General features: G+C 38.1%; 1 long non-coding RNA gene and 1 pseudogene across 1 annotated transcript; one reads left to right on the top strand and one right to left on the bottom strand.

Annotated features, from left to right (window-relative positions):
- Positions 1-205: 205 nt before the first annotated feature.
- LOC115989358 lies at positions 206-6727 on the bottom strand (annotated as a pseudogene).
- Positions 6728-11030: 4303 nt separating this feature from the next.
- LOC115988687 lies at positions 11031-11559 on the top strand. Its single transcript, XR_004091621.1, has 2 exons — positions 11031-11114; positions 11473-11559. It is a non-coding gene; the product is annotated as an uncharacterized LOC115988687 (long non-coding RNA).
- The last annotated feature ends 1334 nt before the right edge of the window (positions 11560-12893 follow it).

Here is a 12893-nt window from a genome sequence, read left to right as displayed (position 1 = left end):
AGTGTTCAGTGTTCACATTTAACAGTAACTCACATGCTTGTGATTTATCTAATGTGGACATATCACTATAAGAAGCTATAGACTTGTGTTCAAAAAATTGTGACGTCAGCACAAGTATCTCGAAACCTTATCATCCCTAGCCCCATTGGCAACATGAAAGGACACATGACTAAGAGATATAGCGCATATTGCGATTGCCACTTGCTCAATTTTCCATTTGGCATAATAGCATCTTGGTCTCTCCAATCTGAGTAGTAGCAGAGATCTGTATCAATGTGCCAGATAAGAATGCTTTGATCAAACTCTACCTGTAGACCCCTATACTTTTCAAGTACAGCGGCTCTTCTGCAGGAACACAAGGTTCTGATATCATTTGCAACATTTGAATTTTCTTTGAGACGTTCAAATTTCTTTTTGAGATGGTCGGATATCAATTTTTTCAATTCCACGGGGACTTTCTCACAGGTTGTGTACTGATGCTTTTCTAGGAATTTGTTTATACAAAGGCGTTTTTGGATTCCATTAAAGATTGTGTTTGTCTTTGAGGGAGAAGCTCAATAGATTGAATTTGACATGGAATTTGACCACCTAGGTTGTTTAGATGGCTGTAAACAAGTAATGGCTCGATGGATGGAACTGGTTACATGTTTACTCAACCTAAGATTGGTCCAGTCTAAGGAGAGCAATAAGAGAAATGCATATACCTCTAGTAGTATAGCAGTAGACAGCAAAAGGAAAGTTAAGACTACATCAATATTTGAGAACTTAAGTTGATGGATGACTGAGAAGAGTGCCAACGCTATTTGGGTGAATGTATTACCGTTGCCTTAGTGTAGAGCATGTCGTACATGAAACCAAGTTCCATCTCTATTACTTTAAAAGCTTTATTCCAAGAAATTTCTTTGAACAAAGATCGGCTGTTGTCCCTATCGTCAAAGCCGAGGATAAGATCAACAAAAAGGCATTTGAAAATGTAGATTAAGTCATAGGCAGTAACCAACTCAGTTGCATCACGAATGGAGTCATTCTCAACAGAAGAGAGATTAACCACCTGAGCCTCAATCACCTCATCCGCTAAAACATGGAATCCCTCAAACTGCGTTAAAGTATATTCCCGCATGAATTTGGAATAATTGGGACCAGTATCAGGAGTGAGCATGGATTCTCTGAATCGCCCATTGCTTGCTGATCTGAGGACTCAGGTCCTTTCCCTATATTGGATAGTTCCTGCACAAAATATCAGAATAAACAGAATGGATAGCCGAGAACCCATCCAGGCTGTAAAAAAAATGTAAAATGCCACCCCTGTTTGAACACTTAATTCAAGAAAGTGCCTTAACCAAAGCTCGTTATCTTCCATGGAATACACTGTAATGGTATCAGGGCCACCCATATGTAACAGAAGAAATGGTGAACAAAATATAGTAAGCCGAATGTCATCAATTAGAGATCCATCTTTTCTAATACTTTCTGTAGTGTCCCCAAGGTGGTTTGAAATTGCACTTAGCGCAACAGCTGCTACCCAGTCAGCCATCAAATAGGCACACCACAGGACAATTCTGATCCGTGTTTTGCTTGTATACTTTCTGCGGTTGCCAAAAATAATGACTACTTTTGGTAACATGAGGCTTAGCAAAACCAGAACTCGCAGCTCCCAGTACTTCCAAAAATTTCTAAACTTTGGAGGGAACAGTTCCATAAGTCCCCTTGCCTTTTTGTAGATCAAGCTGCTAACAAGTAAAAAATGCATGTGCTTTAAGTCAACAACTGATATTTTTTAGCTTTAACATGGTAAAGAAAAAGTAACTGACAGTAGGACAATCAAGCAATTGGAAATTCTTGCCCAAACAACCCTAAGGTTTCTTTTGTGAATTCCACCTATTATTATTGCATTTAGAAATTGGCTTGAAGATAAGAACTTGGCTATCCACTAGAAAAATACAAGCTCAATGGGATATAACCATTGTTTACACATTGTTGATTTGTTTAGATTGTGTAAATCTTCAGTATGATTACAATCTTGACTACTTGCAAGTTGATTAAGATGAACTTAGCCATTGGGACATTTTGATTCAATTTGGTTTTGTGAATCTTCATTTTGGTTGTATAGAAAATATCTCACATCTTCTTAAACATGCATTGTTGCCAGAAACTAAAAATACCAAACTTAGCTTCAGCCACTCAATGCATGAATTGTCCATAAGTTGGCTCTGATGCCAATTGTTATGTGTGGCATCTCATGGACAAATTACAGCATTAGAAAAAATGGTTTTCTTCGAGGGAAACAGCCTCTAAGTCAAAGTTCACTCATTAATAAAAAATAATTCAGCCTTTTTTTTTTCAACACCAGTCCTTATCAATTTTTTGCTTTTTTGATAATTTGATAACTGGGGGAGGGAGGATTTGAACCTTTGATGTCTTCGTTGGAAATTTGAGGAAGTGCCAATTGAGCTTCAAATCTCAACTGGCCATATAAATTTATGGTATGGCTTTGTAAGATAAACATATCATAAAGAAACCCATCCAATCTACTGCAAGTAAATAAGACTTATTCAAACTTCAAGACCAACCTAACCTAACAAACTCAACAATTTATCCCAACCTTGTCTATTTACCAAAACAGAACCTTAAAAATGATGCAAGGAAATTAGGAAATACAATAGAGCACATAACAAGTTTTTTTCGTTAGTGATTGTCTCATGAGTTTTGTTGTTATTATTACTGGATAGTCTCCTCTGTTTGATGATGGTAATGGAACATTTATAATAGAGAAACAGTCCTGACATTAAAAGAAGGATTACAGTTCAAGAGAATGGTGTAAAAGTAGACTTTGTTGGTCTCATCTATACTCATGAGCCAACTAAAGCAGAATTAACGAGTTCATATTGCTACGTTCTGGAGTTAGGAAATGGTCAATTACAAACAGAGTGAAAGTTACGTGCTTGTCGGTATCATAGGTGGAAGTTTCAGCTATCTTCAGAAAAAACGCATGCTTTGCTTCAGCTGAGCTCAGACCTCTAAACTTTAATTGTGTTGGAACAATGGATTCGTCGAATCACTAATAAACCATTAGTAACCGTGTTTGTTGTCAATTCCTACTGTAAGTACTAATATGAAGCAGAGGTTTGGCTGAGTAGTATTATATATATATGAGAGAGACAGAGAGAGAGAGAGAGAGAGACAACGGTGATATAGACATGTAGTAGTATCATGTAACAGAAGTGGAATACTCACTTGGATGATCACTTGCTCTTCTTAATTTCTTCTTTTACCTTTACCCTTGGTCTCAGTCTCCCACAAAGATCAAAGAGTTTCCATGTCATGTAACATGATCAGAGTGTGAAATTTTTAGTAAGAGCAGAAAATTAACTGCAGCAGAAGAAGAAGGCTGGATTTCAAGAATGTGTTTCACTGTTTCAGTTATACTGAATGCAATCGAGGCAGAAATGCATCTTGGTCTTCCTCTGCAACAGTACACAGCAGAGCCGCCTTGTAAATTACTTGTTGAATTACAAGTTGAATGTAAGATTATCTCATTAGGAGACTTAAAAGTGGTTCACATAAATTTTGTTTTAATTATTTAAGACAACAAAGCCACTTGTAAATCACAAGGTTTTTTTTCCACAAAGAAAAACGGAAGTTTCTCGGTGCCTGCTAAGACAAAGTCAGGATGGTTCCTCTCAACTCTCTAGTCTCCTTGTGTAGGACTGATATTGGGTCGGGTCGGGTCGGGTTTATTATGACCCGAAACCCGACCCAATAGAAATCGGGATCCGACCTGAAAAATCGGGTCTATAAATGGGCCGGTTTTTCGAGTATCAGGTCGGGTCTCAGGTTGGGTCTTGCTAAGTGAACCCATCTCTTTCTTTTTTCTTTTTCTTTTTTTTTTTCTCTCACAAACTTCCGACTCATTAAATTCCTCACTTCCCAGTTTCTACAAACCAGATCCATTGAGCCCACCGATCCACTCATCCTCTAAGGTTTGTCGGCTCTCTCTACCTTCTCTCTTACCCATCTCGCACAGAAAAAGAAAGTAAGGAGGAGGGCTTCTTGGTGGGGAGCTATGATGCCGGTGGTGGTCAAGGAAGCTTTCCAGCATGATCTAGATAGCGGCAATCAAAGGAAGGTGCTTCGGTGGAGATCTGAATGGGTTTTATTTCGTGGGTTTTGGTTTGTTTGAAATGAAGATCACAGTTCCGTTTCGGTGGAGATCTGAATGGGTTTTATCTAAATGGGTTGAAGGTGCTTCAGTGGAGATTTGAATGGGTTTTATTTCGTGGGTTTTGGTTTGTTTGAAATGAAGATCGCAATTCCGTATCATCTTTGCAAAGTTGTCTCTATGGTTAGGACTGAGCAAAGTTGTCTCTACAGTATGTGGATGATTGCTATGGTGAGTTGTCTGAGGTCGACACTGATGGTGGGTTGTGATGTTTTGTGAGATTAAGACTTGGGAGGTAGCTGAGGGAGGCGAAGAGAGACCTTTGTTGGAGTAGGGTTTTTTTCTTTAAAAAAAATCAGGTTTAGACTAGAATATATAAATGACCCGATGCCAACCTGATACCAACCCGAACCCGAAAATAAGACCCGAAACCCAACCCGAATATTCTCAGACTTGCCTAAAACCTGTCGAGTCGGTCGGGTTTTCAGGTGGGCCGGGTCCATTGCTCAATCCTATCCTTGTGCACTCTTTTTGTCCCCTCTTAGTCAATTGTTCTTGTGGCCTCACCTCACGTGAATAAAATAAAAGGGTAAGTCAAACAAATCCACCCTAAATCATGGGATTTTTATACTTTGCACCCCAAACTATTTAAACCTGCAATTATCATCATAATTTTAAAAATACTTGCAAATGAGTCCTAGACTAAATGGTCATATGCAAGTCCACATAACATGGTAACAGTCGCATGCACAATGTGAAATCAAATTTAAAAACTAAGAGAGGAAGTGAAGCAAAGTAGAGTAGAAGTAAAGTTCTTGAGCCAAGGTTTCACAATTTTTACTAGGCGAAAAGAACCTTTTAAGGTGCATTTGTTTTGGGGGAAAATGATTTCAGGAAATCATTTTCCCCGAAACCCGCGTGTTTGGCAGCAACGAAAAATGAAATTTTCCGGAAAATCATTCCCTGTTGATCAAAATTTACTCCTTTGACTCGGAAATGATTTTACACTCTCATTTTCACTTCAAATCATTTCCGGAAAAAGATATAGAGAGAGAAGAGAGAGCCCAGATCAGAGAGAGAGAGAGGAAGAAGAGACTTTGCCGGCAACCACAGATCGAGCTCTAGTCGGACAATCGCACTATGCCGATCGTCGATTGCACCGCTCGTTGATCACGCCGCTCGATTTCGTCGCTCGATCTCGCCTCTGATCTCGTCGCTCGATCTCACCTTCACCGTGCGATCTCATCTTCTCCTCCACCGCGCGATCTCAATTTGACCAGATTTGATGAATTTTTTTACTGGCTTTTGTTTCTTTTGTGAATGAGTGTGGAATTGATTCATTATCCGCATGTTTACAGTTGAGGAAGTGTATGGAAAATTGGGTATGTAAAGCATTTTCTGTAAAAATGTTTGAATGAACCAAACACCGGAATTGATTTTCCGTAAAACGAATTTTGTGGCAGCCAAACACATGAAAACATTTTCCTTTTTGGAAAATAGCATTTCCAGAAAATGAAATATTTTCCGAAAATGCTTTTACAAGAACCAAACATAGCCTTAGTCCCTAAATTTTCAAGCGATTCCCATTTTAGTACTTACATTTTATTTTTACAGCTTTTAGTCCCTTCTTAAAAGACACTTCCCATTTTGGTCTCTACCATTACATCAGAAATGGAGAAAGCTGACATGACAAATGGTAAGAATAAATAATACTAAATTAAGTCCGTGTGTCTAAATTAATAATAAAATTTTTTTTTTGGCATTAAAAAATGCCACATCAGCATCTAAATTAAAAAAAATTAATTTTAACTAAATTAAAAAAATTAAAAACTAAAAATTATATGAATTGAGATCTAAGTGTGTCTTGATCAAGAGCAACAAGAACACAAACTCAGATCCAAGAACACAAACACAGAAATTAAAAAAAAAAAAAAAAAAAAACCAGTAAATCAGCATTCACCATCTTGGCCCTAGGCAGAACATACCCCTTCTTCTTCTTAGAGGCCTTATCGAACGACCTATAGATCGAATCGAGCTTCTCGAAAGCCCACTTGGTCCAAATCACAAACCTCCCAAGGTGGCCACCAGGAGCCAGCTTCAAAAGATTCAACCTCTCCACATTCACGATATCATCCCAGGAATGTTCCTGAACGCCTTCATGAGCTTCACGCCTTCGGAACCATACACAAGAAGTTTGGAACCATACACAAGAAGAGGACCCTTCCTATTAATGTAGCAGCGATTCCTCATCTTACCTTTCCCAGGACGGATCGAATGGCTCTCCTTTGCCTTATCGACCTCAGGAGCAGCTTCGATCTGCTTCAAAGCCTTGAGAGTCGCAGAGGTCTTCTCCAAGCTCTTAGCCAAGTCACTGATAACGAGTGGGAACTCGGGAACCGATTTGATTTTGTGACCGCGAGCATGAACAAGAGATGGGATCACAAAAGTAGCAATGGCCGAAATGATGGCGTATCGTTTCTAGTTCACATTTACCCTCCTATGCCAAAGGCACCAGATCTTGGTAGGAGCAAATATACGACCACCATGGCACATGTTCCTGAAAGCTCCCTAACCAGCACGATGAGTACTACAGCCGGGGACACGGGACATGGCACATGTTCCCAAAAGCTCCCTGACAAATAATAATTTTTTTTTTTTAATTTCTGGATTTGTCATCTTGGATCTGAGTTTGTGTCCTTGTTCAAGACACACTTAGATCTCAATTCATATGATTTTTAGTTTTTAATTTTTTTATTTAGTTAAAATTAATAATTTTTTTTTTTAATTTAGATGTTGAAGTAGCATTTTTTTATTATTAATTTAGGCCACGTGGATATTAATTTAGTATTATTTCTTCCTACTGTTTGTCACGTCAGCTTTCTCCGTTTTTGATATAACAGCAGGGACCAAAACGAGAAGCGTTTTTCAGGATAGGGACTAAAAACGGTAAAAATAAAATGTACGGACTAAAATGGGAATCACCAGAAAATGTAGGGACTAAAAGATGCTTTTTGCCTTTTTACTCATACTACTTTTTTATATAGTTTTCTTTATTTTATGTTTTTATAAATCATGGGTTGAGAAAGTGAATTTAAGCTTAACCTCAAGTGAATAATTTGTACTTATACCAAAAATAAATTTCCTATTTTTCAATTTCTTAATTCTCTTTTTAAACTTTTCTTCTCTCTATTCTCAAAAAAAAAAAAAAAAAAAAAAATCTATTCTTCTCCCTGTTAGTCCATAACTAGTGTTACGCTTCTTCCAACCTTTTTTCTCCATCTTTACTTCTTTATTTCCTCATTACTCTATAATTTATCATTACACTTCTTTCATCCTTTATTCTTTCTTATATTTTAACTCTCATTCTCCCTTTTTTTTATTATACAAGATAAAAATTCTACTCTAACCTAATCTAAGTGTATAAGTATGTAAAACTCCATCATTCTCCCATCTTATTTTGTATAAATTTGATATTATTTCTCCCATTTAATCCATAATTTTCTATAATAAAAAAAATGAGAATACTCTCTCTCCCGCTTTCTCTCTCTCTCTCTCTCTGTGTAATATATATATATATATATATATATATGCAAGGACTCAATTTGTAGCGATCCCAATTTGGTTTATTGGGTTCGAACTTTAATGGCCCAAACAATAAATTTGTAGAGAGTGGATTGAAAGGTTAGGCCGTGATCACCGGACAGTGGTTAGTCAGGTTGTTTATGGTAATCGTACAAGGGTATACCTTGCTTGCCCAAGAAGATTTTCTCCTTGGCACGGCCTGGGAGGCTCTAGTTCTTGGCCTCCTCCCCTTCTAAATTGCTTCTCTTTTCTTTTTATACTAACTTTTACCCTCCCTCCAACGTCCACATGTAGGTTCAATTTTCTAGGGTTGATACTTGTCCTATCAGCCCATACCCAAAGTGGTTGGGAGTGGTTGTAAAAGCTGAAAAGTATTACTCTGTCAGGCGCAGAGTACTTAATTGCAGTAATGGTAGCCTTTCCCTTGTCCTTTATTGCCACACTATTCAGGGGTTCTTTTCACATTAATGCGGAGGTGTTTAACTTTTCCATGCACCGCTCCTATACCATACTCGCCCTTTTTTCTAGGAGCGCTTTGGGATGCTGAGGACAGCATCATCCTCGGTTTTATCTCTAGACCAAATGGACTTTCATTGCATGTCCTCGATAATGTCTCTCCTTGGCTCGGGCCTTGGGCCCTAATGTAAAGTGGGCCGGAGTCACAAATTCTCTGGCCCCACAATAGCCCCTCAAAATCCTGCTCTTCGACCTCTAGGTCGGAGAGAAGGGTTTTGGTGATGTCGGGCCTATGTCACGGCTTGCCCAACCTTGTCCTTCATTAATGTCGGTACCTCTTCATTTGCCTGGGACATGCTTCTGGTTATGAGACATTCCTTTAGTTTTACTCACACCGCGTTCCTATCGTTTCGGTGCACAAGGCGCGTCTTTAATAAGTTCCCTTTACGAGGTGATGCAAATCCAACGGTTGAAGATGGCGTTGGGAGTTGAGTGGAACTTATCTCGTTTGTAGCTTTTCTTGGAAATTTGTACAGATTAAATGCCACCAGGCTCGCCCCCCATATAAGAAGCACGGTGGGGGGTCATTTTCTATATTTGTATACTCTTTAAGCCTTTCAAATCCCTAACCTTCCAGTTGTGCCCATAGTCCCCATTACCAGTGTGACTGAACCTTCGGGGGTGACATGGTCAAGGCCAGGATGGGGGTGAAAGGACCACACCTTCTCCAGATGCACTGGGCTTCCCCGAGACTCAAGATGGCCCGGTCAGGGCAAGGGAGACAAAGACTCAAGACATTTCTTCCCCTTCATAAGGCGAGAAAGAAGCCCCTTCTTCCTTCAACCAAAATTCGAAGTAGGTGGAGGTCCCATCAGATCTTTGGTGCGATAGAACTAAGGTTTCTCATTGTCGGTACCATCCGTTCTCTCTCAAGTGCTGCTAATATGACACTTGCTTGATGGGAGTCAGAGCTGGTACGGGGATTTGACATCCCTGCTTCTTCCTCTCTTCCTTCACTGGTGCCACTTTTTGCCTCCTTTTCTTCTTCTCTTCCATCACTGGGGCCATCCTGACATGCTTAGTTTCTGCTAGAGCAGAATTTGAAGGATTTAACGTTCCCCTGTATCTTTTTTTTTTGCTTTTCTTTTTGCTTCTGTAGTTAGCTTTCGGTATAGGCTTACTTAAGCCCCTTATTGTACGCTGTACTATTTCTTTGTCTAATAAAAGATGACGTTATCCCATTTTATGTATTCTTTCTTTTCTGCAATAGTTATTTTGTGAATGAATGTGCTGATATATATATTTTTTTTTTTGGGAACAATACTTAGGGCCGAAATCCTTGTTAACAAAAAGCTATCACTTTGAACTTATTTAAACTAACAGGCACAATAACGCCGGCCTGAAGTAGGTTAAATATATAAGACTAACCGAGATAATAGCTGAATACTCTGTATTGCATATGAGGTGATCATCCGAGAATGGGTAATCCAAAATGAACTATCTGAGAAGGTCACTGAGTACTAGAGTGCTTTGTCATGTTCCTGACAACATTCATAACCTTAACCTTTTTTGGCATCCGGTCCGAGGACCGAGGTATGACTATACCAGGTTTAAACACTTGTTTGCATTAGTTTCCTTAGAGCTAGGGATCTGAGGATAGTGTGGGGTTTCTATTCTGTTTAGGACTTGAGCCATTTTCTAATGACTAATCTCCCCATAGGTCTGAGTCCAAGGACCATGCAACATCTTCGTTATGCCTAAGACTCAGGCCCCTCTTGAAGTTGCTAGTTTCCCTTAGGCTTGAGTCTGAGGACCATGCAAGACCTTGGTTCTGTCCAAAACTTAGATTTTCTTTAGGTAATTAGTTTCCTCATAGGTTTGAGTCCGAGGACCACGCAAAACCTTGGTTCTGTCCAAAACTTATATTTTTTTTAAGTAGTTAGTTTCCTCATAGGTTTGAGTCCGAAGATCATATAATACCTTGGTTCTGTCCAAAACTTAGATTTTCTTTAAGTAGTTGGTTTCCCCATAGGTTTGAGTCTGAGGACCATACAATACCTTGGTTTTGTCCAAAACTTAGATTTTCTTTAAGTAGTTGGTTTCCCCATAGGATTGAGTCTGAGGACCATACAATACCTTGGTTCTGTCCAAAACTTAGATTTTCTTTAAGTAGTTGGTTTCTCCATAGGTTTGAATTCGAGGACCATACAATACCTTGGTTCTGTCCAAAACTTAGATTTTCTTTAAGTAGTTGGTTTCCCCATAGGTTTGAGTCCGAGGACCATACAATACCTTGATTCTGTCCAAAACTTAGATTTTCTTTAAGTAGTTGGTTTTCCCATAGGTTTGAGTCTGAGGACCATACAATACCTTGGTTCTGTCCAAAAATTAGATTTTCTTTAAGTAGTTGGTTTCCCCATAGGTTTGAGTCTGAAAACCATACAATACCTTAGTTCTATCCAAAACTTAAATTTTCTTTAAGTTTTGAGATTAGCCCCTGGACCAAGGTGTGAGGCGTTGACTTGATGTTGGAAGCCCCTAGAACTGCCCGTGCCACTGACACTGCGAAGTGTAGTCCCTAATGGAACTTTATATTAGGGCAACAACAGCATGCTGCTGGAAATGATGAAAGGGCTTTCGTAGACCCTTGTTTGACAGAGACTTGATCCTACGACCGCCTGTGCTAACGCACAAGCCTCCCCACAGACGGCGCCAATTGTAAAGACTCAATTTGTAGCGATCCTAATTTGGTTTATTGGGTTCAAACGTTAAAGATCCAAACAATAAATTTGTAGAAAGTGGGCTAAAAGGTTAGACCGTGATCAAAAAATCTAATGTTGGCCTTGCCATTGTCATCTACCCCATCAATCTCTGCTAAGCATTTAAAACAAAAGCACACCCAAACATAACTCTAAATGTTAACAAAAAGAATATATCAAGAATTGAGCACACACTTTACACAATTTTTTTTTGATGATATTATTCTTAATTGAAACTTGATTATCCAATCAGTAGTTGTATTTTCTAAATTTCTCATAGTTCTATCTTCTCCTAGGCCTTTCCTAAACACATCTATTTTCAATAGGCTGATACTCCCAGTGCTATTAAAAAATAAAAATAAAAAGTAATTATGATATTTTGAGACCAAAGAATTCAAAGAAAAATACTAAAACCCATCTTTTTTTAAACTGTTTTTGTTTAAAGTTTTTTTAAATCAAACATTAACAAATGATAAAGAGATACAAATTTAAATAAAAGCAACAAAGGAAAATTAGGTTGGCCTGACCTTTATATTTAATCAAGTAGCTCTTCTTGAATAGCTACCAACTGTCTTATAAGCCAGAGCAGAGATGATAGATCTACATTAGCACGTGAGGGAAAAAAAGTCATTGAAAATACAAAATTACTGAGAAGCAACAATGTAAATGAGGTCCTCGAAAATTTGGCATATTTATGAATTATTAGTACTTAACAGGAAAAACTCAACAAAAAATGAAAGGGTAAGAAGGTTTTTTAAACTGACAGAAGAGAAAGATGAAAGATAGACACACACAAAACAAACTATCATTAAGTAAATAATCACACAACCATATTAAGTAAATAATCCCTTAATATGCAGTAACACATTTTTTAAACAAACTATTTGCCATTTATTTGTTCGTTTCTACTCAAAATTTCACTCTGGAAAAATTCTCAAAACAAAAAAGTAGAGACCTTAGTATGAGACCAAAGCATCCTAATAAAAACCAACGTTGCATCTTCTGGGCATTTTATCGAACACTTCAAGTGCATAATTAAACCTGCTACTGTCAAGAACAGCAGCATATTTTGATTCTGTCAAATATTTACACCTGAATGCAATGGGTAGGACTAACTTCCCTTTCACAATCCAAACATTCATATGAAAATCTACTAACCCAAGTTTCGACTAATGCTAAATTAATCATTATGCATGAGCATGGAAATACTTTACTTTGATGCATGAAATGCATAAGAAGTCAATGAAATTTAGAGAAGATATAGGGCTTACCAATTGATAGAGAGCAACAACAATTAATAAGGAATTAATATGCGTAAGGAATTTGATGGAGGAAAGGGTTTATCCGTGTGTGTCTAATCGAGTGGGAGAATTTGTGATTTTGGATTTTCTTTTCCTATTGATTCTCCAAATAAAAACCAAAAACCCTTAATTTGTGGTGGATGGAGGCTTACGGTGATGACAGAACTTGTGGTGGTGCACCTTTCTCAATCCATGGCGCATTAAACCTCTCTCTACCGTTCTCGGACTTTTGGCATCTAAACCTTGATTATCCAAACCCAATTGTAAATACGCTAAAACTAAACCAAAATCAAACACAAAATTAGTTGAATCCAAATACTCCCAAAAGTTTTTAGTATTCTGAGAAAGTAAATCAAATCAAAACCTAATGAAACCCAAATACCTAAATACAAATCAATCCAACCAAATTTCTCTAAACTCTCAAAACAAATCTAGAATATTCCGTAAATTGACGGAAACAGGGGGAATTTATCCCGAAATCACAGAGAAGTTTCAAAACCGAATCAAACAACAAAAACTCATAGAGAGAAGGAGAGGGAGAGGAAGAGAGAGAAGAACGTACCTGGAAAACTCAAAAGAGGACAGCGATGGTCGGCCAATCGAATCTCCAGTGTGGCGCAAGTTTTTTTATTTTAT

Source organism: Quercus lobata, chromosome 5 (genome assembly GCF_001633185.2).
Source record: "Quercus lobata isolate SW786 chromosome 5, ValleyOak3.0 Primary Assembly, whole genome shotgun sequence".
In the NCBI taxonomy this organism is placed as follows: Eukaryota; Viridiplantae; Streptophyta; class Magnoliopsida; order Fagales; family Fagaceae; genus Quercus; species Quercus lobata.
The sequence above is the reverse complement of the archived record's forward strand: the minus strand, read 5'-3'. Positions and strand labels throughout refer to the sequence as shown.